The following is a 25,020-nucleotide window of genomic DNA, read 5'->3' as shown; positions in this document are numbered from 1 at the left end:
TTATTAGAGGAAGTAAACTGAAGGCAGAAATCTTCAAATACCTGGCTAAAATAAAAATTATTTTTTTTAGCCCAGTGCAGTGGCTCACACCTGTAATCCCAGCACTTTGGGATGCCGAGGCAGGCAGATCACCTGAGGTCAGGAGTCCAGACTAGCCTGGCCAACATGGTGAAACCCCACCTCTACTAAAAATACAAAAATTAGCCGGGTATGGTAGTGCACACTTGTAATCCCAGCTACTACGGAGGCTGAGGCAGGAGAATCGCATGAGCCCAGGAGACAGAGGTTGCAGTGAGCCAAGACTGCACCACTGCACTCCGGCCTGGGCAACAGAGTGAGAATCCATCTCAAAAATAAATAAATTAATTAATTTAAAAAAATAAAATTGTATTTAAAAAACTCCAAAACCTGCCGGGCGTGGTGGCTCACATCTGTAATCCCAGCACTTTGGGAGGCAGAGGTGGGCGGATCACGAGGTCAGGAGATCGAGACCATCCTGGGTAACACAGTGAAACCCCATCTCTACTAAAAATACAAAAAAATTAGCCAGGCGCGGTGGCGGGCACCTGTAGTTCCAGCTACTCGGGAGGCTGAGGCAGGAGAATGGCGTGAACCTGGGAAGCGGAGTTTGCAGTGAGCCGAGATTGCGCCACTGCACTCCAGCCTGGGCGACAGAGCAAGACTCTGTCTCAAAAAACAAAAAACACACACACAAAAAAAACAAAAAAAACAAAACTCCAAAACCCTTCCTTCTTTTTTTGATGGAGACTTGCTCTGTCGCCAGGCTGGAGTGCAGCGGCATAATCTCAGCTCACTGCAACCTCCACCTCCTGAGTTCAAGCGATTCTCCTGCCTCAGCCTCCCGAGAGTAGCTGGGACTACAGTCACACCCCACCATGCCCAGCTAATTTTTGTATTTTTAGTAGAGACGGGGTTTCACCATGTTGGCCAGGATGGTCTCGATCTCTTGACTTTGTGATCTGCCCGCCTCGGCCTCCCAAAGTGCTGGGATTACAGGCGTGAGCCACCATGCCCAGCCAACATTTCTTTAAAAAAAAAAAACAAAAAAACCACAATCTGGGCGAAGTGGCTTATGTCTGTAATTCCAGCACTTTGGGAGGCCGAGGCAGTTGGATCACCCGAAGTCAGGAGTTCAAGACCAGCCTGACCAACGTGGAAAAAGCATATCTCTACTAAAAATACAAAATTCGCTGGGTGTGGTGGCACATGCCTGTAATCCGAGCTACTCTGGAGGCTGAGGCAGGGGAATCGCCTTGGGAGGTGGAGGTTGTGGTGAGCCAAGATCACACCATTGCACTCCAGCCTGGGCAACAAGAGAGAAACTATGTCTCAAAAAAATAAAATAAAATAAAATAAAATAAAATAATTTAAAAATTAGCCAGGTGTTGTAGTGGGTGCCTATAATCCCAGCTACTTCGGAGGCTGAGGCAGGAGAATCACTTGAACCAGGGAGGGGCAGTTTGCAGTGAGCTGAGGTCATGCCGTTGCACTCCAGTTTGGGCAAAAAGAGCGAAATTTCATCTCAAAAAAGAAAATCCTTTCATCATGTCCTTTCACAGATTAGCCGTTATCTGCCATTTTTTTTCTTTTTTTGAGACAGAGTCTCACTCTGTCGCCCAGGCTGGGGTGCAGTGACATGATCTCCGCTCACTGCCTCAGCCCCTGCCTCAGCCTCCTGAGTACCTGGGATTACAGGCATGCGCCACCACACCAGGCTAATATTTGTACTTTTAGTAGACATAGGGTTTCACCATGTTAGCCAGGCTGGTCTCAAACTCCTGACCATGTGATTCATCCACCTCAGTCTCCCAAAGTGCTGGGATTACAGGCATGAGCCACCATGCCTGGCCACGCCCAGCCAATTTTTGTATTTTAGTGGAGATGTGGTTTCACCATGTTGGCCCAGCTGGTCTTGAGCTCCTGACCTCAATGATCCACCCACCTCAGCCTCCCAAAGTGCTAGGATTACAAGTGTCAGCCACCCTGCCTGGCCTCTTATCTGCCATTCTAATGGAATCTGCTCAACTCTCTACCCCACCCATGCAACTCACTTTCATACAGAATTCCTATATGCATGAAAACATGCCCAGCCAGGCACGGTGGCTCATTGCTGTAATTCCAGCCCTTTGTTAGGCTGAGGCGGACAGATTGCTTGAAACCAGCCTGGCCAACATGGTGAAACCCTGACTCTACTAAAAATATGAAAATTAGCCAGGGGTGGTGGTGCATACCTGTAATCCCAGCTACTCAAGAGGCTGAGACATGAGAATTGCTTGAACCCTGGAAGCAGAGGTTGTGGCAAGCCGAGACGTCACCACTGCACTCCAGCCTGGGTGACAGAGTGAGACAATGTCTTAAAAAAATAAAAAAATTAGGGCTGGGTGCAGTGGCTCATGCTTTAAATCCCAGTGCTTTGGGAGGCTGAGGCTGGCAGATCATGAGGTCAGGAGTTTGAGACTAGTCTGGCGAACATGATGAAACCCCATCTCTAGGCTGGGCGTGGTGGCTCACACTTGTAATCCCAGCACTTTGGGAGGCCGAGGCAGGTGGATCATGAGGTCAGGAGATCGAGACCATGGTGAAACTCCGTCTCTACTAAAAATACAAAAAATTAGCCGGGCGTGGTGGCGGGCGCCTGTAGTTCCAGCTACTCGGAGAGGCTGAGGCAGGAGAATGGCGTGAACCCGGCAGGCGGAGCTTGCAGTGAGCCGAGATTGAAAAAAAAAAAAAAAAAAAAGAAACCCCATCTCTACTAAAAATACAAAAAAAATTAGCCGGGCATGGTGGCAGACACCTGCAATCCCAGCTACTCAGGACGCTGAGGAAGGAGAATTGCTTGAACCTGGGAGGCAGAGGTTGCTGTGAGCTGATACCTCGCCACTGCACTCCAGCCTGGGCAACAGAGTGAGACTCTGTCTCAAAAATAAATAAAATAAAATAAAATAAAATAAAATAAAATAAAATAAAATAAAATAAATAAAAAAACAAACAAAATGCCCTTGGCTGGGTGTGGTGGTTCACACCTGTAATCCAAGCACTTTGGGAGGCCAAGGCAGGAGAATTGCTTGAGCCCAGGAGTTTGAGATCAGTCTGGACCACATAGCGAGACCCCGTCTGTATGTTAAAAAAAAAAAATAGGAAAAAAGAGAAATAAGCATGTCCCTGTCTATATTTTATTTTCACTGAGTAATGTGCTCTATTTCTGGAAATACTTTTATCCTTCCTTCCTTTGGCTCTCCACTGATGCATCTCCAAAGCAACTCCAATCAATTCAACAAATAGTTGTTAAACAACCAGCACATTCTAGGCAGGATGCTAGGAGCTGGGGGGATCGAGATAAACAAGAAGCAGTCCATGTTCCCAGAGAAGTTCACAATCTGATGGTAAAAGCAAATACAATTATGTAAGAGAATAAATCAAATTAGTCTAGGCACAGAGGCTCACGCATGTAATCCCAGCACTTTGGGAGGCCGAGGTGGGCAGATCACGAGGTCAGGAGATTGAGACCATCCTGGCTAAAATACAAAATACTAAAAATACAAAAATTAGCCCGGCATAGTGGTGGACACCTGTAAGCCCAGCTACTTGGGAGGCTGTGCAGGAGGATCATGAGGTCAGGAGATCAAGACCATCTTGGCTACGCAGGAGAATCGATAGAACCCGGGAGGCAGAGGTTTCAGTGAGCTGAGATTGCTCCACTGCATTCCAGCCTGGGTGAGAAGAACAAAACTCTATCTCAAAAAAAAAAAAAAAAAAAAAAAAAATTCGGCCGGGCACGGCGGCTCACGCCTGTAATCCCAGCACTTTGGGAGGCTGAGGCAGGAGGATCACGACGTCAGGAGATCAAGACCACCTTGGCTAACATGGTGAAATCCCATCTCTACTAAAAATACAAAAATTAGCTGGGCGTGGTGGTGGGCGCCTGTAGTCCCAGCTACTTGGGAGGCTGAGGCAGGAGAATGGCGTGAACCCGGGAGGCAGAGCTTGCAGTGAGCCAAGATCACCCCACTGCTCTCCAGCCTGGGTGACAGAGTGAGACTCTGTCTCTAGAAAAAGCAAGTTTTGTTTAATGAAAAAAGTAAGGTGAACAACAACATGAATAAATGTTCCTTTTGTGTTAAAGGATCAATATAAGAACTGTATTAAAGTTTGCTTATATATATGTAAAGAAATACTGATGGTGTGCACCTGTGGTCCCAGCTACTTGGGAGGCTGAGGTGGGAGGATTGCTTGAGCCCGGGAGTTTGAAGCTGCAGTGAGCTGTGATCGTGGTGCTGCACTCCAGCCTGGGCAACAGAGCAAGATCCTGACACAAACGATTCATTAAAAAAGTAAGTGTCATGTTTACCAATTGGAACTGGACCAATGAGGGACAAGAATTTCAGGGAGACTTTGTATTGTACAACGTTGATGTAATTTCCAGTATTTGAACCATGTGACAACATTAACTGTTTAAAATTAAATTACTAAGAAGTTTGGAGACTGAAGTGGATTACCTGGACATTCCACGACTGTTTGTTTAATCTACCTCTTTATAACCTCCATTCTCTTAGTCCCTGAGGCTAAAATCCTCCCCCTTTCCCTTTATCTCTAGGCTCGTAAGAATTTTAACCCACAATAAATATTTATTAGATATGTTTAAATTACAGGTAACAGTGACTGGAGTGCAATGGTGCGACTTCTGCCTTCTGGGTTTCAGTGATTCTCCTGCCTCAACCTCCCGAGTCGCAGGGATTACAGGACGCGCCACCACACCCGGCAAATTTTTGTATTTTAGTAGAGATGGGGTTTCACCATGTTGGCCAGGCTGGTCTCGAACTCCTGGCCTCAGGTGATCTGCCGGCCTTGGCCGCCCAAAGTGCTGAGTTTTTTAGTGAGCCACCAAGCCTGGCCCTTTTTTTGTTTGTTTTTTTTTTTTGAGATGGAGTTTGGCTCTGTCGCCCAGGCTAGAGTGCAGTGGCATGATTATCTCAGTTCACTGCAACCTCTGCCTCCCGGGTTCAAGCAATTCTCCTGCCTCAGCCTCCCCAGTAGCTAGGATTACAGGCATGTACCACCACGCCCAGCTAATTTTTGTATTTTAGTAGAGATGGGGTTTTACCATTTTGGCCAGGCTGGTCTCGAACTCCTGCCCTCAGGTGATCCGTCCGCCTTGGCCTCTCAGAGTGCTAGGATTACAGGCATGAGCTTTCCTGCCTGGCCTTATCAGCCTTTTTAGTGACTAGGACAAGAATACAAAATGCTTTCCTCTCCTTCCTACTGCTCCCTCCCTCCTTGTAATCTTGCAAAATGCCAGAAGTAATTTGGAATTCCTAGTTAATTCTCCTTCCTCTCACTTGGAGAGCAGTTAAGGCCTGAGGAACTTTCCGTGGAGCCCAGACTGGAGAGATGTCAGGCCAGGGCCAAGACAACCCGCTTCCCTCGGGCCTCTGGTGCCTTGTTGAGGTCTTAGACCTTTCAGATGCTACTGTGACTGTGGTTTCCGGCTTCCTGAGTTCTCACACTCAGCTTGGTGCTGCAGAGATCACACCCCAGTTCCTGCTTTTGGGGACTGACATGCTCAAGTTTGGTGATACTCAGTACATGGGGTCTGTGAGATCTAGAGGGCTTACTTTTGTGTTTTAGTTTCTCTCTTTTCCCTTCACAGACTCACTGTAAGTTCTTCAGGGTTGCATAAGGATAGAGAATAGAGATTTACTGGGTAGAGGCTGAGAAAGATCAGTTTCCTAATTGAATATTTTATCTCATGTTGGATCTTTAATTCTGCTTCTCTTAGCTAGGAATATTTTGAATATGCTGAATCTAGTAAAAAAGAAATTAGAAATGAATTTGTATAGAACTGTGTAGTTCAGTACATTTTCTCACATATTATTGAACTTAAACGTGACAATTCTGTGTTGGTAGATATATATTATCTCATTGAGTGAAAAAAGTGAACATTGAAGAAAAGTGATGCCTACGGAGAGTGACAACTCTTCCATGCAGGTGGATGCTTTCTGTGCTACCCTATACTTCGTATGCATGCACACAGGGTTTCATTGTGGAGCTCTTAGTTTATGGGCTGGGACTACAGTTTTGAAATACAGTATTAGTAAGATGCTGGGGAGGATCTTAAGGCAGAAGGTAGATGTTACTAAGGAGTCAGTGGACTTTAGACCAAACTCTTGTAAACTGGAGCTCTCTGGCTAGCATTCCATTAATATTCAGTTCAGAAGAAGCTGGTAAGTCAAATTTCTGCAAGTTTTTACATCAGAAAGAGCTTAGCTCACAAGGTACTTTTTTCATATCTGTATTCAGTTATTTTTCCCTGATCAGTGTCGGTCTCCGTCCAACCCTCACTTCCATCTTGGGGAGTACCCTTAGGGGCAGTTCATTCCTCTCTTCTTTCCCTGGCAGGCTGGACTCATCCATGTGACCTGAGATTGGCCAATCGACAGTGGCTGCTGGCCAAGACTTTGCCTCTTGAGTGAGTGACTCAAAGACAAAGGGATACTAAGATTGAATCACAGCAGTGGTGCGCAGTATTGCTGGGGGCAGCAGCTGTTGCTCTTTCTTGGTGGAGCTGTCCTTGTGCCTGTTTGTTTTCCAAGCCTGCACTCCTGTTGTAGCTCAGGGGCCCTTGCAACATATTTCTCTTTTGCTTGCCATGATTACTTCACCAGTCTGTGAACTCATTGAGAGCAGGGCCTAAGTCTCATTGTGCTCTGAGTGTTTGGTGCCCATCTTGAATTTGACTCTCGGTAAATGCAGGTTGAATAAGTAAAGAAACATGCTATATTTATACAGGGCTACAGAGTCTGGAGTTCTTGGCATTATTGTGGTTGGGGGGCAAAAAGTTCTTTGTGTGCTACCATAGCCACTGACATCTGAGCAATTTCATATTAATAAACATAAACCCAGAGGATCTTGGGAAGGTCCTTCCTATATGTGAGCACTTACTTGACTGAGTGGCACTGATTCTTAAATTGCTGATTTTTTAAAAAGTATGAAATGTATCATGAATTTGCATGTTTATCCTTGTGCAGGGGTCATGTGAATCTTTTCTGTTTGTTACAATTTTATTTTATTTTATTATTATTTTTTGAGATGGAATCTTGCTCTGTCACCCAGGCTAGAGTGCAGTGGTGCTATCTCGGCTCACTGCAACCTCTACCTCCAGGGTTCAAGTCATTCTCCTGCCTCAGCCTCTCAAGTAGCTGGGACTACAGGCATGCACCACCACGCCTGGCTAATTTTGGCATTTTTAGTAGAGAGAGGGTTTCACCATGTTGGCCAGGCTGGTCTCGAACTCCTGACCTCAGGTAATCTGCCCATCTTGGCCTCCCAAAGTGCTGGGATTACAGGCGTGAGCCACCGCGCCCAGCCATGTTACAATTTTAATAGAATACATGTACTGCCCAAGCAAGTATAGCTGAAGCTTTTGTCCCTGGTTCCACAGTATCTCTACCTAAGGGCTGCTCTTTGCCCTGACTACCTCAACTGAGGCAATACCCTCCTTAGTCTCCAGCCCTGGTTTAAAAAGCACCCCTCAGGCTGGATTTGCTGGCTGAGGCCTGTAATTCCAGCATTTCTGGAGGCTGAGGCAGGAGGATCACTTGAGCCAAGGAGTTTGAGACCAGCCTGGTCAACAAAGTGAGACTCTGTCTCTAAAAAAAATAAAAAAAAACTCGGCCGGGCACGGTGGCTCACGCTTGTAATCCCAGCACTTTAGGAGGCCGAGGCGGGTGGATCATGAGGTCAGGAGTTCAAGACCAGCCTGGCCAAGATGGTGAAACCCCGTCTCTACTAAAAAAAATACAAAAAATTAGCTGGGCCTGGCAGCGTGCGCCTCTGTAATCCCAGCTACTTGGGAGGCTGAGGCAGAGAATTGCTTGAACCTGGGAGACAGAGGTTGCAGTGAGCCAAGATTGCACCACTGCACTCCAGCTTGGGCTACAGAGCGAGACTCCATCTCAAAAAAAAAAAAAAAAAAAAAAAAAAAAAAATTGGCCATGCACGGTGTTAATTCCAGCACTCTGGGAGGCTGAGGTGGGTGGACTGGTTGAGCCCAGGAATTCAAGACCAGCCTGGGCAACATGGTGAAACTGCATCTCTACAAAAAAATGCAAAAATTAGCCAGGTGCACACCTGTGGTCCCAGCTATCTGGGAGACTGTGGTGGGGGAATTGCTTGGGCCTAGGAGGTGGAGGTTATGATGAGCTGAGACTGCGCCACTGCACTCCAGCCTGGGTGACACAGTTGAGACCGTGTCTCAAAAAAAAAAACTAGCTAGGCATGGTGGCATGGGCCTGCAGTCCCAGCTACTCAGAAGATTGAGCTGGGACCACAGGTGCGCACGTTCACCCCTGGCTAATTGTTGTATTTCTTGGAGAGACGGGGGTCTGGCTATGTTGCCCAGGCTGGTCTCGAACTCCTGAGCTCAAGTGATCTACCCACCTCAGCCTCTCAAAGTGTTGGGATTACAGGCGTGAGCCACTGCTCCTGGCCTCATATTCTTTTGGGGTGGCTTCAACTCCGATCTTCGTCTCCAGACAAAATATAGCTCCTTATCCTTAGCAGCAATTGGAAACTTTTCTAGGAGTTAATGATAAAGTGGGAGAGAAATGAGTGCAAAGGCTCTGAGATGAGAAGAACCTGGATTGTTAGCGGAGTTGAAGGACGCTGAGAATGTGGGGGAGCTGGATGTGTGAGGATAAGAAAGCGGCAGGTCAGGTCCAGACTTGGAAGAGCCTGGTTAGATAGTCCAGGTGAAGAGTTAGATCTTAATCCGGAGTAGGGAGGGAAACGGGCTTTGAGCAGGGAGGGGATGGCGTTTTGAAAAGACCTCTCTGCCGGTGTACGAAGAATGGATTAGAACGGCGAAGAGTAATAGGGTGGAGACCATCATCATCTTGGAGAGAGATGGTGGTCGCTTCGATGGAGCAGTGGGAAGCTTTGAGACGCATTTAGGTGGCAAAATTAACGGGTGATGGATAGCGTCCATTCCCCGGCTTCAGTGATCTCAGTGATTACGAGTGAGTGGGGACTTCGTGTTCCTGCTAGGGCGCGGGCCTGTTTCCCGCGCGTCAGGGCAGTGGGCGTGGCCTGCGCTGGCCGTTGCCACAGCGATCGGGCGGACGGGGCAGGGGGCGGGGCAGCTGGGACCTTACGTCACTCGGTGGTGGCGATGATGCGTGTGTGTGGGGGGCGGGGGATACGCTGGGCGCGTCCCGGGGGTCACGTGGTGCAGAGCACGCAGAGTCCTTCTGTCGGTTGGTCCTGGAGCGGCGCAGCCGGAGTGGGGCCGTGAGGTGAGCTCGCGGCAAGGCTCGGCATGGCGAAGCCGGCTGGACGGGCCGGGTTGGGCCGGGCCTGCGCTGCGCGCGCGCCGTCCGGGCGGGGACGGCGACGGACGCCACCGCTGCTCTGGTCCCCTGCCCGGCCCCGCTCCCCGCCTGGCCCCGCTCGCCCAGCCTGGAGGGAGGCCCTGGGACTGCTGCTGAGAGCGTGGCGGGCGTGCGAGCGGTGCCCAATCCCCGGGGCTACCCGCAAGAGTGACGGCGCCTGCCGCCAATCAGCGCCGCCCGAGGGGGCTGGGCCGTGGGGTGCGGGCCCGGGGCGCGGAGCGGGCCGTGTTGGGGGTGCGGGTAAGCCCTAGGGCCCGAGCCTGAGCTGGGTGGGCCCCTAGAGCCTCATCAGCAGCCTCTGCTATTGCCTTGCGCTTTGGGAATATGTTTTTTAAAATTGGCGTTTTTTATCCTATTCTGGGGAGCACATTCCTTTTTCAAGACCCCAAATATGGGAGTGTCCCTTTTCTTTATAGTTTTGAAAACTGGGCGGCACACCCCCTTTCTTAAGCTCTAGCTCTGGAGTTTTATCTAAATTTCTAAAAGCCCTCCCCCCCAATTTAGGGCGTACCCTCTTTCCTCAGCCCCCAAAGTGGGAGCACATTCCTTTTTTCGGGCCTCCAATCTGATTCTGCATTTCCATTCCAATTTAGATCTGGGGTCCATTAGCCAAAGTTTTGGGATACTTTCTAGTATCCCCTCCACTCCAAGGAAGAATCCCCTTTTTCCAGGTCCCAAATCTGACAGCATGCCTTCTGGAATTTCTTACATTTAGGGGCCACTTCCTTTCCTCAGCCCTTCAAACCTGAGGTTGGGCCGAAAACGATGTCCAAATTCTGAAGTTTATGGGTACTTATTTCCAGTTTCACAAATAAGGGAATTCGCTGCCTTCTCCCGAGACTGTATTCTTGGGGTTACACACTTTTCACGTGTTCCCCAAATCAAACTACCTTATTTCCTGAAGGAGACTAATTTTCATATCTGGGAGTATATTTGTTTCTTGTGCCCCCCAAGTGTACGAGGTGAACCCCTTTTAGTTATACAACTCTCAGGGTGCAGCCACTTTCCAGATGCTTCTTAAATTTGGGGGACACACCTTTTTTGTGAGTCCTCTCATTTCCAGGTGGCGAGTTGTCTGTGGTTTGGAGCATGCCTTCCTACCCTGTTTAGCTTTTCTGTCATCCAAGACATTTTCATTCCTCAGTTTCCTTCATTTTTGGAGCCACATTCCCCTTGAGGTGCTCTCCCCAGTCTGGTCAGTGCACCCATTTCCTCTTCCTTCCTCTGGCGAGTGCGTATCTTTGTTCACCAGGGCACTTTTCTCTGTGCTTCTGCGGCCTTTTTTTTTCTGAGCACACTTGCCAGAGTCACACCTCCTGAATTCTCCTCTCCTCCAGGGAAGGATTCCTCTCCTAAAGGGCTACCTGCACATTATTTTTCATAGGCCTATCTTTTATCTTTCCGCTAGCAGGATCTCTTCTCTCTTGACTTGCCCAATCCCCAAACATTTTTCTGGTTTCTGTCTTTCTTTGGAACTGTTCTGTTTATGTAGTGGCTATAAAGATTTTCCTTGGCCGGGCGCGGTGGCTCACGCCTGCAATCCCAGCTCTCAGGGAGGCAAGAAGGCGGGAGGATAGCTTGAGCCCAGGAGTATAGCGAGATAGCTTGAGCCCAGGCAATATAGCGAGACCCCGTTCTCCCGAAAAAGAAAAAAAAAAAAAACAACAAAAGACAAAGATTTTCCTTGTGCTGGAGGTGGCCTCAAGTCTAGGACTGCCTGGGCCCCCAGCACTGGATTCAAAGTGGAAACCATTTCTTTGGTTAATCACAGGACTCTGAATCCTCCTGGTGGTTTACTTCATAGAAGACCTAAGATTCTGTTTAGGTGCATACTGTTTTCTCCTTTGCTTTATCTCTTTGTGCTGGAAAACAAAAACAAACAAAACTCTCAGATTTTTCCAGCACTGCTTCTAGCCCATAAACTTCTTCCCTACATTGGCTTTCTTACTATCTTTTATGAAGAAAAGATGTCGTTTGGAGGAATCCCTTGGATACTCTTTTTGTTCTTGTCCCTGGGGTGTCGGTGGGGAAATGGATATTTTTCTCTCCCAATCATCCTCTTGTCAATCTTTACCCCCAATCCTCACTTTAAAATCTGCAAATATCTGGGACCTTCTATCTCTTAAGAGCCTCAATAGTTCTTTCTTTTGTGTTTCCTTCTGCCTTTACAGATCTTATTCAGGGCTTCTCAGCCTGAACCCCCAACCAGATTAATTTCTCCACAGCTGGAATTCCAAGTGCTTGGGCATAATGATACCTCTGACCTTTCTTCCTTTTGGGAAGTACTTGAGTGTGCAGCTGCATGAGGCCTCAGCAGGAGAGAGATTTTAGGTCCAAGAAGCTATACCAGTAGGACAAGGCAGGAAAATACTACACTTTCAGGATCAAGCCCCTCTGACTCTCATTTGGAAACTGGATGTTTGCTAAGCACCTGCTTCTTAAGGATGCCGAGGGATTTAATGATACTCCCAGAAACCTGGAGAGATTAATGGGGCCTATGGAGAAGTGCTATGAACTCAGTGTTGGGACTTGAATAAAATTAACCATTATCATGTTTTCAGAACAACCAAGCTGTTTTATATTTCATGTGCATGAAACCCCTAGAACTAAGTTGTGTTATTTCCAGAAATGAAATAGATCCCACAGTTAGATCATGTGGCCATTAGTAAGTACCAAATTTATAAAAATCACTGGAGGTCTGTCTGAGCAGTACCTAATAAAATACAGTATACTGAAAGTGAACAGGTACTTTGTCTCTTTCTTTGGCTGCGTGATACTTTATCTGTGTACTGCTGTACAGTGCACCCTTAAAGTATTCTACACCAGTGCTTTTCAAACTTGAATGTGCATATAAGTCACCTAGGGATCTTGTTGAAATGCTGATTCTGATTTGGTAGATCTAGGATGGGACCTGAATGCATTTCTGATTTGCAGGTGATGCTGATGTTACTGAACTACACTTTTAGTAGTGAGGTTTCATACACGAAGACAAAGATTCTCTGTGAAAATAGGAAAGTGGTGGTTAGCCTTATATTTTTTTATCTTTATCCAGACACACATCCCTTAAAAGTTTATACAAGGCCATAGTCCCCTTTATTAGTTATAATCAATTAGTTATTCTAGCACATAGCTTTTTAAATACTGGCCAAAACTGGCTGGGTGTGGTGGCTCATGCTTGTAATCCCAGCACTTTGGGAGCTGAGGCGGGCAGATCACAAGGTCAGGAGTTCGAGACCAGTCTGGCTAACACAGTGAAACCCTGTCTCTACTAAAAATACAAAAATTGGCTGGGCGTGGTGGCAGGCACCTGTAATCCCAGCTACATGGGAGGCTGAGGCAGGATACCTGCTTGAACCTGGGAGGTGGAGGTTGCAGTGCACCACTGCACTACAGCCTGGGCCACAGAGTGAGATTCTGTCTCAAAAAAAAAAAAAAAAAGCCAAAACTTCTCCAGGAGTTTGGTTTTGGGTGGGGACAGGGTCTCATTCTGTCACACAAGCTGGAGTGCAGTGGTGTGATCATGGCTTACTGCAGCCTCAACCTTCTGGGCTGAAGCGATCCTCCCCTCAGCCTCTTGAGTTTCAGGGACCACTGGCACGTGCCACCACACCTGGCTAATTTTAAATTTTTTGTGGAGACGAGATCTTGCCATTTTGCCCAGGTTGGTCTTGAACTTCTGGGTTCAAGCAGTCCTCCACCTTAGCCTCCCAAAGTGTTGGGATTATAGGTGTGAGCTGCCATGCCTGGCTATTGCCAAATTTAAATGGTTACATATTTCTTACTTGAATGTCAACATAATTATTGATATAGAATCATTCTTTTTTTTTTTTTTGAGACGGAGTCTTGCTCTGTCACCCAGGCTGGAGTGCAGTGGCGCGATCTTGGCTCACTGCAAGCTCTGCCTCCCGGGTTCACGCCATTCTCCTGCCTCAGCCTCTCCGAGTAGCTGGGACTACAGGCGCCCGCCACCTTGCCTGGCTAATTTTTTTGTATTTTTAGTAGAGACGGGATTTCACCGTGGTCTCGATCTCCTGACCTCGTGATCTGCCCGCCTCGGCCTCCCAAAGTGCTAGGATTACAAGCGTGAGCCACCGCACCCGGCCGATATAGAATCAGTCTAATAAATACTGCATAGCCAGCTTGTCTCTCTGGTTCCTTACCTTTCATCCTACCATGAGTAGGGAGTCTGTGATACCCTAAATCAGTGGGTCACAGGCGTTGGAATTTCCAAGGAGTCCATCTTGGTTTTCTGGGTTCTAGAAATGGGCCAGGAAAAGCCAGGATAAAGGTAGGTGCCCCAACCTCGAATGGAAGCTTCTGGCTTTCTCTAAATGGGTGCTCCAGAAAGGCAAATGCTGGGGAGAAGATGATATTCTTTGATGGTGATCATGCGTTATGATGATCTTTCTCCTTTTGTACCCACATGTCTATTCTAAGTCTCAAGTGGATTTTTCCTTTTTTCAAAAAAATTTTTTGGAGACAAAGACTACCTCTGAAAGCGTTTTTCCTTTCTAAGTGTGTTGGATCATCTGTACCTATTTCCCTGGCTGTCACCTGTCTGGCCCTCTTCCACGTGATCCTGTTGCCAGCCCTAATCAGGACAAACCTGAATGACTAGACTATTTTGTGTCCCTGTCCTCCCCAACCCCTATTCCTCACATGAATGTCAGATCCTATTCAGTAACGGATTTGATCTGGATTTGGCTCTAGTCCCAGCTCTTCCACTCACTGTGAGACCTCAGGCAAGTCACTTGATGCTATGGGCCTGCTTCTCCTCATTTGTAAAATGAGGGGCTGATGATCTGCAGTGTCCACCCTGGCTGAATCTTGGTCGCTACCTTGCTTAGAAACCCAATTGCCTGTGGAAGCTTGTTGCAGCAGATCTGATTTCTTTCATGTGCTCCCTTGGGCAGCCTGCCAGTTATTCCCTTGTCCGAGTCACTTCTGCCACTATCTTTTTTTCCAGCTGAGGCAGCCAGCTTGTTCTCAAACCAACTAAAGCATTCTTCTTGCCTCCATGTCTTCTTCCAGTTCCACGCTGTATTTCATTCAGAACTACCTGAAATCCTCAAATAAGTCTTCCTGAGTTCTCCATTCAATGTTACTGACTTCCCTGCCTTACCAAGAAGAAGTCTGTACCTTATATACCCCGTATTTACTTATCAGTTCTCTTATCTAATGTATACTTAAAAAGGGACTTCATTTCCTCCATACCACAGCTTTGTTTTTTGGTTTGAATTAGCAGGGCAGGTGGCATGAAATTTAAAGAGGAAGCAAGCAGGTTGTTTGCCTTTGGCTGGGATTTGGGGAAAGTATGAGATGTAATGTTTTTAGTCCCCTTCCCCAAGATCTCCTGTATCTGTGGGAATCAGTTGCCTGGTACGTCTTCCTGGATGGTAAAGGTGCTTAAACTTCCTTTCTGAAGTTTGAAAGTGTATCCTAAGTGCAAATACTATTTGACAATTACTTGTGGTTGGGTGGGTGCAGTGGCTTACGCCTGTAATCTCAACACTTTGGGAGGCCAAAGTGGGAGGATTGCTTGAAGCCAGGAGTTCAAGACCAGCCTGGGCAACAAAGTGAGATTCCTGTCTCTACCCCCCCACCAAAAAAAAAAAGTAGTCAGGCATGGTGGTGCGTGCTTGTAGTCCCAGTTCCTTGGGAGGCTGACGTGGGAGTTCAGAGGCTGCAGTGAGTTAGGATTGTACCACTGCACTACAGCTGGGTGACAGCGCGAGACCCCATTGCTTCCAAGTGCTGTTCTAGGAACACACAGCCACAAAACCCAGACAAGGAATTGTTAAGGATAATGCTAAGAAATCTGTATTTCAAATAACTTAACAAATGAATAAAACTAACAGGTTTTTGAGAGCACCTGATTATTGTCAAAGACAGTTGCTGAGGGGACTTGGAAGTCAGGACTTAAACGTATATTTAACCTCTGGAGTTTTCTTCTTTCATCATCTTCCTAAGAAATAATAGGGAGGATGTTTACATTTTTCTTGATAAAGTCTTTTTATTAATTTTATTTATTTATTTATTTTGAGAAAGGGTCTTGCTCTGTTGCCCAGGCTGGAGTGTAGTGGCACAGTCTTGGCTCACTGCAACCTTTGCATCCTGAATTCCAGCGATTCTTGTGCCTCAGCCTCCTGAGTAGCTGGGATTATAGACGTGCACTACCATGCTCAACTAATTTTTTGTAGTTTTAGTAGAGACAGGGTTTCACTGTGTTGGTTAAGCTGGGACATTTTTCTTGATAAACATTCTTGAAACCAAAATGTATGCTTAGTCAAGATCCTTGATTGGATTATGAGCCTAGAGAAAGGGAGGGTGATGTCTTTGTCTTATCCATCTTTGTCAGTGACTGCCCCTTACAGGCTATTGAATATAGGGTAACCTAATGAAAATTGAGACAGGCACTGTGGCTCACACCTGTAATCCCAGCACTTTGGGAGGCCAAGTTGGATGGATCACCTGAAGACAGGAGTTCAAGACCAGCCTGGCCAACACATGGTGAAACTCCGTCTCTACTAAAAATACAAAAAAATTAGCCAGGCGTGGTGGCAGGTGCCTGTTATCCCAGCTACTTGGGAGGCTGAGGCAGGAGAATGGCTTGAACCCGAGAGGCAGAGGTTGCAGTGAGCTGAGATCACGCCACTGCACTTCAGCCTGGGCAACAAGAGTGAAAAAAAAAATAAAAAAAAAATTGAAACCTTTATTTGTAATAATGCTTTGACAACTTTGCTAGATCTTGGGCTAGGTCCTACCTGGACCTTGCTCTCTTTTGCCAAATAATGGAACTAATGAGCTAGCAGAAATCCTGTACAATTTTAGAAGCCTAATATGAGCGACTAAATGTAAATAGGACAGTTTTAGGAAAGAGTGGTGGAGCCTGAATCAGTGGACTTTGGGGAAGGAGCAAGAGGAGGGGCTTGGGATTTAAACAAAGGGTTTTTTTTTTTTTTTTTTTGAGGTGGAGTCTCACTTTGTTGCCCAGGCTAGAGTGCAATGGTGCAATCTCGGCTCACTGCAACCTCTGCCTCCCGGATTCAAGCGATTCTCCTGCTTCAGCCTCCCGAGTAGCTGGTACTACAGGTGTGTGCCACCTCACTCGGCTAATTTTTTTTTTTTTTTTTTTTTTTTTTTTTTTTTTTTTTTTGAGACGGAGTATCGCTCTGTCGCCCAGGCTGGAGTGCAGTGGCTCAATCTCGGCTCACTGCAAGCTCTGCCTCCCGGGTTCACGCCATTCTCCTGCCTCAGCCTCTCCGAGTAGCTGGGACTACAGGCGCCCGCCACCACGCCCGGCTAATTTTTTGTATTTTTTTTAGTAGAGACGGGGTTTCACCGTGGTCTCGATCTCCTGACCTCGTGATCCGCCCGCCTCGGCCTCCCAAAGTGCTGGGATTACAAGCGTGAGCCACCGCGCCCGGCCACTCGGCTAATTTTTTATATTTTTAGTAGAGACTGGCTTTCACCATATTGGCCAGGCTGGTCTCGAACTCCTGACCTTGTGATCCGCCTGCCAGGGCCTCCCAAAGTGCTAGGATTACAGGTGTGAGCCACTGCGCTCGGCCTAAACCAAGGTTTTTATTCAATGACAGTTTATTCCATGTCAGGAGCATAATTCTAGGATTTTAAAGGCTGACTTCCAGGTATCTTAGATGGGTATTTGGGGGTCTCTGTCCTAGTAGAGACCTGATTTTCAAGAGATCTCTTTCTCATATGGAAAAAGTCCATGGCTGGTGGAATGACGTTCCTTTCTTTATTTTTTTTTGTTGAGACGGAGTCTCGCTCTGTCGCCCAGGAGTGCAGTGGTGCAACCTCGGCTCACTGCAACCTCCGTCTCCTGGGTTCAAGCAATTCTCCTGCCTCAGCCTCCTGAGTAGCTGGGATTACAGGTGCCCGCCACTATGCCTGGCTAATTTTTTGTATTTTTAGTAGAGATGGAGTTTCACCATGTTCGCCAGGCTAGTCTTGAACTCCTGACCTCAAGTGATCCACCCGTCTCAGCCTCCCAAAGTGCTGGGATTACAGGCGTGAGCCACCGTGCCCGGCCAATGCCTTTCTTGCTTCTACAGGTGCACAGGTGTTGGAATTTCTAGGTTGTGGAAACTTGGTCTGGAAATGTGGGCATTTTACAATAATGATAACTATAGCTAGCATTTTTGGAGCACTCTGTTAAATGTCATTGAATCCTTACATCTGACCTATTATCCTCTCGTAACAGAGGAGGAAACTGAGATGAGTAATTTGTCCAAGGTCATTTGGCTAATAAGCAGGGCCTGGATTGGAGTCCAGGTTTCTTTGCCTCCTGTCCCAGTGCTCTTACATCCCTTTCTCTTTAGGTATTGTGCTTTATCCCCTAGAAATTTGAGTAAGTCATTTTAACTACAAATCAAACAGGTGGCAGCCTGGAAACCAGCACTGAGGCACTTTGCCACCCTAACCCCAGATTTCATTCTTTTTTTTTTTTTTGAGACGGAGTCTCACACTGTTGCCCAGGCTGGAGTGCAGTGGCACCATCTTAGTTCACTGCAAGCTCCGCCTCCCAGGTTCACGCCATTCTCCTGCCTCAGCCTCCTGAGTAGCTGGGACTACAGGCGCCCTCCACGATGCCTGGCTAATTTTTTGTATTTTTAGTAGAGATGGGGTTTCACCGTGTTAGTCAGGATGGTCTCGATCTCCTGACCTCATGATCCACCCTCCTCGGCCTCCCAAAGTGCTGGGATTACAGGCATGAGCCACCATGCCCGGCCCATTCTTTTTTTTTTTTTTTTTTTTTTTTTTTTTTTTTGAGACAGAGTCTGACTCTGTCTCCCAGGCTGGAAGGCAGTGGCACGATCTTGGCTCAGTGCAGCCTCTGCCTCCCGGGTTCAAGTGATTCTCCTGCCTCAGCCTCCTGAGTAGCTGGGATTACAGGCGAACATCACCACACCCGGCTAATCTTTTATGTTTTTAGTAGAGACGGGGTTTCACCATGTTGCTCAGGCTGGTCTTGAACTCCTGACCTCAGGTGATCCAGCAGCCTCGGCCTCCCAAAGTGCTGGGATTACAGACGTGAGCCACTGGCGCTTGGCCTTTTTTTTGAGATGGAGTTTCGCCTTGTAACCCAGGCTGGAGTGCAATGGCATGATCTTGGTTCACTGCATCCTCCGCCTCCTGAGTTCAAGTGATTCTCCTGCCTCAGCCTCCCAAGTAGCTGGGATTACAGGCATGTGCCAACACACCTGGCTAATTTTCCGTTGTTAGTAGAGATGGAGTTTTACCATGTTGGTCAGTCTGGTCTCGAACCCGTGACCTCAGGTGCTCCACCCACCTCGGCCTAAAGTGTTGGGATTACAGGCATGAGCAAGATTTTATTCTTTTTTTTCTTTTTTTTTTCTGAGACGGAGTCTTGCTCTGTCACCCAGGCTGGAGTGCAGTGGCACGATCTCGGCTCACTGCAAAGTCCTTCTCTGGGGTTCAAGCGATTCTCATGCCTCAGCCTCCCGAGTAGCTGGGATTATAGGCGCGTGCCGCCATGTCTGGCTAATTTTCATATTTTTGATAGAGACGGGTTTTACCGTATTGGCCAGGTTGGTCTCCACCCGCCTCAGCCTCCCAAAGTTCTGGGATTACAGGCGTGAGCCACTGTGCCTGGCCTTCATTCTTGACCATGCAAAACATCCTTTAATTGTAGAAGCCCAGTTCTCCCAACTCAGGCTGCCTTTCTACATTTTTCTTTCTTCTTCAGTTTTTGTCGTTGTTGTTGTCGTGCCCAGATACACATAATATAAAATTTGCCATCTTAACCATTTTTAAGTTATATAGCTTACTGGTATTAAATAATGTTGTGCAACCATCACCACTATCCATCTCTGTAACTCTTCAAAATTGAAACTCTGGGCCGGGTCCAATGGCTCATGCCTGTAATCCCAGCACTTTGGGAGGCTGAGGCAGGTAGATCACTTGAGGTCAGGAGTTCGAGGCCAGCCTGGCCAACATGGCAAAACCTCATCTCTACTAAAAATACAAAAATTAGCTGGGCATGGTAGCACCTGCCTGTAATCCCAGCCACTAGGGAGCCTGAAGCAGGAGAACTATTTGAACCCGGGGGCAGGTAGAGGTTGCACTGAGCCAGAATTGCTGCACTGCACTCCAGCCTAGGTGACACAGCGAGACTCCATCTCAAAAAAAAAAAAAAAAAGTGACAGAGCGAGACTCCATCTCAAAAAAAAAAAGTTATAACTCTGTACCCATTAAACACTGACTCCCTCTTTCATGAACCTCCTCCCATCCCCGGCAGCTGCCATTCTACTTTCTGTCTCCATGTTTTTGAATACTTTTCTGCCTTTCTTGAGGCTCCTGGGCATGACTGGTTTGGGTTGCTTGACTGTCCCTTGGTTCCATGGAGTATTGAATTCTGTGTAATGTGCTTTGATGAGTAGGAAATTGGTCATGCTGTGACCTATATGATAATTAGACATATGCAATTTGTAAAGGCAAGGTAATTAAAGAGGCCACTTTTCTTTTTCTTGTTTTTTTTTTTTTTTCTTTTTTTTTCTTCTCTTTTTGAGACATTCTCACTCTGTTGTCCAGACTGGAATGCAGTGACATGATCTCGGGGCTGACTGCAACCTCTGCCTCATGGGTTCATGCAATTCTCCTGCCTCAGTCTCCAGAGTAGCTAGGATTACAGGCGCGTGCCACCATGCCCGGCTAATTTTTGTATTTTTGGAAGAGATGGGTTTTCACCGTATTGGCCAAGCTGGTCTTGAACTCCTGACCTCAAGTGATCCACCCTCCTAGGCCTCCCAAAGTGCTAGGATTACAGGCCACTGTGCCTGGCCAAGAGGCCGCTTTTCATGTCCAGGCTGCATGGTATGTGGTGGTGAGGATGTAGGATTTGGAGGTGGAATGCCTGAGTTTGAGTGCCTGTATTTGCCACTCTCTTGGGGCCACATGTAATTTGGGCATATGGCTTAAACCTCTTGAACCTTTCATTGTGTTATGCACATTGGAGGCAGAACTTTCCAGCCTAGCAAGTTACTTAGCCTATATGAGCCTGTTTCCTCACCCAAGTATTATCATAACTGTCTGACATCAGTCATTGGAAATATCAGTAAATGTTACCCTTTCCCTCCATTTCCTAATGTGTAAAGGAAATTAAAGAAACCTGGTTTGGCTGGGCACAGTGGCTCGTGCCTGTAATCCCAGCGCTCTGGGAGGCCAAGGCAGGAGGACTGCTTGAAGCCAGGAGTTTGAGACCAGTCCTGGCCATAGAGTGAAACCTTGTCTCTATAAAACAGAAAAAAAAAACAAAATTTGTCTGGCATGGTGGTGCACGCCTTGTAGTCCCAGCTCCTTGGGAAGCTGAGGTGGAAGGATTGCTTGAACCCAGGAGTTCAAGACTGTAGTGAGCTATGATCCTGCCACTGTACTCCAGTGTGGGTGACAGCAAGAGCCTATGTTTAAAAATAAAAAAAAAAGAAAAGAAAAAGAAAACATAGTTTATAGAGTTTTCCTGGCTTGAAGATCTAGGAAGAGTTGAGTATATGTTACCATTATTACTTTTCTTTTATTCCTCTCAGAAAATGTGTGTAAAATTCCTCCATGGGCCCTTCAGTGGGCCTTGTTAGTTTGTATTTCATCTATAACTTTATCAGTAGTGTATGCCAAAGAAAAAGACTCTTACATTTTTTTTTTCTTTGTGATGGAGTCTCACTCTGTTGCTCAGGTTGGAGTGCGGTGGCATAATCACAGCTCTCTTGCAGCTTTAACCTCCTGGGTTCAAGGGATCCTCCTGCCTCATCCTCCTGAGTAATTGGGACTATAGGTGTATGCCACCACGCTTAGCTAATTTTTTTTTTTTTATTATTTATAGAGACGAGGTCTTGCTATGTTGCCTAGGCTGGTCTCAAACTCTTGGGCTCAAGTGATTCTCCTGCCTCGGCCTTCGGAAGTACTGGGATTGGCCAGGCATGGTGGCTCACTCCTGTAATCCCAGCATTTTGGGAGGCCGAGGTGGGCGGATCACCTGAGGTCAGGAGTTCGAGACCAACTTGACCAACATGGAGAAACCCCATCTCTACTAAAAATACAAAAAATTAGCCGGGCGTGGTGGCACATGCCTGTAATCTCAGCTACTCTTTTTTTTTTTTTTTTGAGACAGAGTTTCGCTCTTGTTACCCAGGCTGGAGTGCAATGGCATGATCTCGGCTCACCGCAACCTCGGCCTCCTGGGTTCAAGCGATTCTACTGCCTCAGCCTTCCTGAGTAGCTGGGATTACAGGCATGCGCCACCACGCCCGGCTAATTTTGTATGTTTAGTAGAGACAGGGTTTCTCCATGTTGGTCAGGCTGGTCTCGAACCCCCGACCTCAGGTGATCCACCCACCTCAGCCTCCCAAAGTGCTGGGATTATAGGTGTGAGCCACCGCACCCGGCAATCTCAGCTACTCTTGGGATGCTGAGGCAGGAGAATCGCTTGAACCCAGGAGGTGGAGGTTGCAGTGAGCCGAGATCATGCCATTGCACTCTAGCCTGGGCAACAAGAGTGAAACTCTGTCTCAAAACAAAGTACTGGGATTATAGGCATGAGCCACTGTCCCGCCCTCACTTTTTTTTTTTTTTTTTTTGAGACAGTGTATCACTCTGTCCCCCAGGCTGGAGTGCAGTGGCACAATCTCGGCTCACTGCAACCTCCGCCTCCAGGATTCAAGCGATTCTTCTGCCTTAGCCTCCCGAGTAGCTGTGACTACAGTTGCCTGCCACCATACCTGGTTAATTTTTGTATTTGTAGTAGAGACGGGGTTTCACCATATTGGCCAGGCTGGTCTTGAACTCCTGACCTTGTGATCCGCCTGCCTTGGCCTCCCAAAATGCTGGGATTACAGGCGTGAGCCACTGCACCCGGCCACATTTTTTTTCCCCTAATTTTCACACATTCAAAACTAACAGTAATCCCTTAACATTTTTAATGTTGAAATATCCCAAAGACTGTGTTTTTCTGTTTTTTTTTGAGATGGAGTCTCACTATGTCTCCCACACTGGAGTGTAGTGGCATGATCTCTGCTTACTGCAACCTCCGCCTTCCGGGCTCAAGAGATTCTCCTGCCTCAGCCTGCCGAGTAGCTGGGAATACAGGTGCGTGCCATTATGCCCAGCTAATTTTTATGTTTTTAACAGAGATGGAGTTTCACCATGTTGGCCAGGCTGGTCTTGAACTCCTGACCTCAGATGATCTGCCCACCTCAGCATCCCAAAGTATTGGGATTACAGGCATGAGCCACTGTACTCAGCCCCCCCCTTTTTTTTTTTTTTTTTTGAGACGGAGTCTCGCTCTGTCGCCCAGGCTGGAGTGCGGTGGCGCAATCTTGGCTCACTGCAAGCTCCGCCTCCCGGGTTCACGCCATTCTCCTGCCTCAGCCTCTCCGAGTAGCTGGAACTACAGGCGCCGGCCACCACGCCTGGCTAATTTTTTTGTATTTTTAATAGAGACGAGGTTTCACCGTGGTCTCCATCTCCTGACCTCATGATCCGCCCGCCTCGGCCTCCCAAAGTGCTGGGATTACAAGCGTGAGCCACCGCGCCCGGCCTAGCCCCTTGTTTTTAAAAGCAATGAAGGTTAGTGGGGGCCGGATGTGGTGGCTCGCACCTGTAATTCCAACACTTTGGGAAGCTTAGGTGGGCAGATCACTTGAGCTGAGGAGTTTGAGACTAGCCTTGGCAACATGGCAAAACCCTGCCTCTATAAAAAATACAAAAATGAGGTGTGGTGGCATGTGCCTGTAGTCCCAGCACTGGGGGAGCTGAGGTGGGGAGGATGGTTTGAGCCTGGGAGGCAAAGGTTGCAGTGAGCCAGGATCATGCCGCTTCACTCCAACCTGGGCCACAGAGCCAGACACTGTCTTAAAAAAAAAAAAAAAAAAGACGGTAGTAGGTTTTGGAGGAAGGAAGTCTTGCTTCTGAAGTCCCAGCTCTTCTATCTAGCCAGGTGACTTTGGGCAAGTTGTTTATTGTTTATCCTCCTTCGTGAAATACTGCTGACTTCTCTGCATTGTTGGGAATGAGATGTTTGTCAAGGATTTAGCATGTGGTGATAAATCAGTAAATGTTAAATATTTCCTGGTATTAATAATAAAGGCTAGGAATATAAATTAATACTTAAAGGAAAAGGGACTTTTATTTATTTATTTATTTTAGAGACAGAGTTTTGCTCTTGTCACCCAGGCTGGAGTGCAGTGGTGCAATCTTGGCTCACTGCAACCTCTGCCTCCTGGGTTCAAGTGATTCTCCTGCCTTAGCCTCCCGAGTAGCTGGTACTACGGGCTCCTGCTACCATGCCCGGCTAATTTTTGTATTTTTAGTAGAGATGGGGTTTCACCACGTTGGCCAGGCTGGTCTCGAACTCCTGACCTCAGGTGATCCTCCCGCCTCAGCCTCCCAATGTGCTGGGATTACTGGCGTGAGCCACCATGCGCTGCTAGGATAAGGGAATTAATGAATTGTCTCATAAATATCTTAGGTATTTAAAACTCCATAGGCGTGAAAATGTCTCTCGAGGCCCTGTTGAGTAATGATTTCATCTCCAAATTGTTTTCCTTCGTAATATGGTGATATTTCAATTAAGAAATTCTGTAAGAATAGGCTGGGCGTGGTGGCTCACGCTTGTAATCCCAGCACTTTGGGAAGCTGAGACCAGCCTGGCCAACACAGTGAAATCCCGTCTCTACTAAAAATACAAAAAATTAGCTGGGTATGGTTGCAGGTGCCTGTCATCCCAGCTACTTGGGAGGCTGAGGCAGGAGAATCGCTTGAACCCGGGAAGCAGAGGTTGCAGTGAGCTGAGATTGCGTGACTGCACCCCAGCCTGGGCGACAGAGTGTGACTCCATCTCAAAAAAAAAAAAAAAAAAAAAAAGAAATCTTGTAAGGATAGCTAGTCAGGTGTGTTTAAAAAAAGACTTCCCAGCTGGGCATGGTGGCTCACGCCTATAATCCCAGCATTTCGGGAGGCCGAGGCAGGCGGATCATGAGGTCAGGAGATCGAGACCATCCTGGCCAACATGGTAAAACCCCATCTCTACTAAAAATACAAAAAAAAATTAGCTGGGTGTGGTGGCACGTGCCTGTAATCGCAGCTACTCGGGAGGCTGAGGCAGGAGAATCACTTGAACTAGAGAGTTGGAGGTTCCAGTGAGCCGAGATTGCGCCACTGCATTCCAGTGTGGTGACAGAGCGTGACTCCGTCTCAATAAATAAATAAGTAAATACATAAATAAGACTTCCCCTAGGCTGTGAGCAGTGGCTCATGCCTGTAATCCCAGCACTTTGGGAGGCCGAGGTGGGTGGATCACAAGGCCAGGAGATCGAGACTATGCTGGCCAACATGGTGAAACCCCGTCTCTACTAAAATACAAAAAATTAGCCCGGTGTGGTGGTGCACGCCTGTAGTTTCAACTACTTGGGAGGCTGAGGCAGGAGAATTACTTGAACCAAGGAGGTGGAGGTTGCAGTGAGCCGAGATTGAGCCACTGCACTCTAGCTTGGCGACAGAGCAAGACTCCATCTCATGACTCACTCCAGAGCTATAGACTGTATCACTCAGAGAGTGTAGAGTATTGATAGATTGGAGC

At 47.4% G+C, this 25,020-nt stretch overlaps 1 protein-coding gene and 1 pseudogene across 1 annotated transcript in view; one reads left to right on the top strand and one right to left on the bottom strand.

Annotated features, from left to right (window-relative positions):
- Positions 1-7,000: 7,000 nt before the first annotated feature.
- Positions 7,001-7,088, bottom strand: LOC115838096 (annotated as a pseudogene).
- A 2,126-nt stretch (positions 7,089-9,214) lies between these two features.
- The window catches only part of PHF20 (PHD finger protein 20), a 177,071-nt gene continuing 161,265 nt past the window's right edge, over positions 9,215-25,020 (top strand). The window contains exon 1 of the mRNA XM_030826717.1: positions 9,215-9,311. The gene's annotated coding sequence lies outside the window, so the exon portion shown is untranslated. The remainder of the gene's footprint in view (positions 9,312-25,020) is intronic.

Source organism: Nomascus leucogenys, chromosome 13, assembly GCF_006542625.1.
Source record: "Nomascus leucogenys isolate Asia chromosome 13, Asia_NLE_v1, whole genome shotgun sequence".
NCBI lineage: Eukaryota > Metazoa > Chordata > Mammalia > Primates > Hylobatidae > Nomascus > Nomascus leucogenys.
This window is presented reverse-complemented; position numbering and strand designations above follow the sequence as displayed.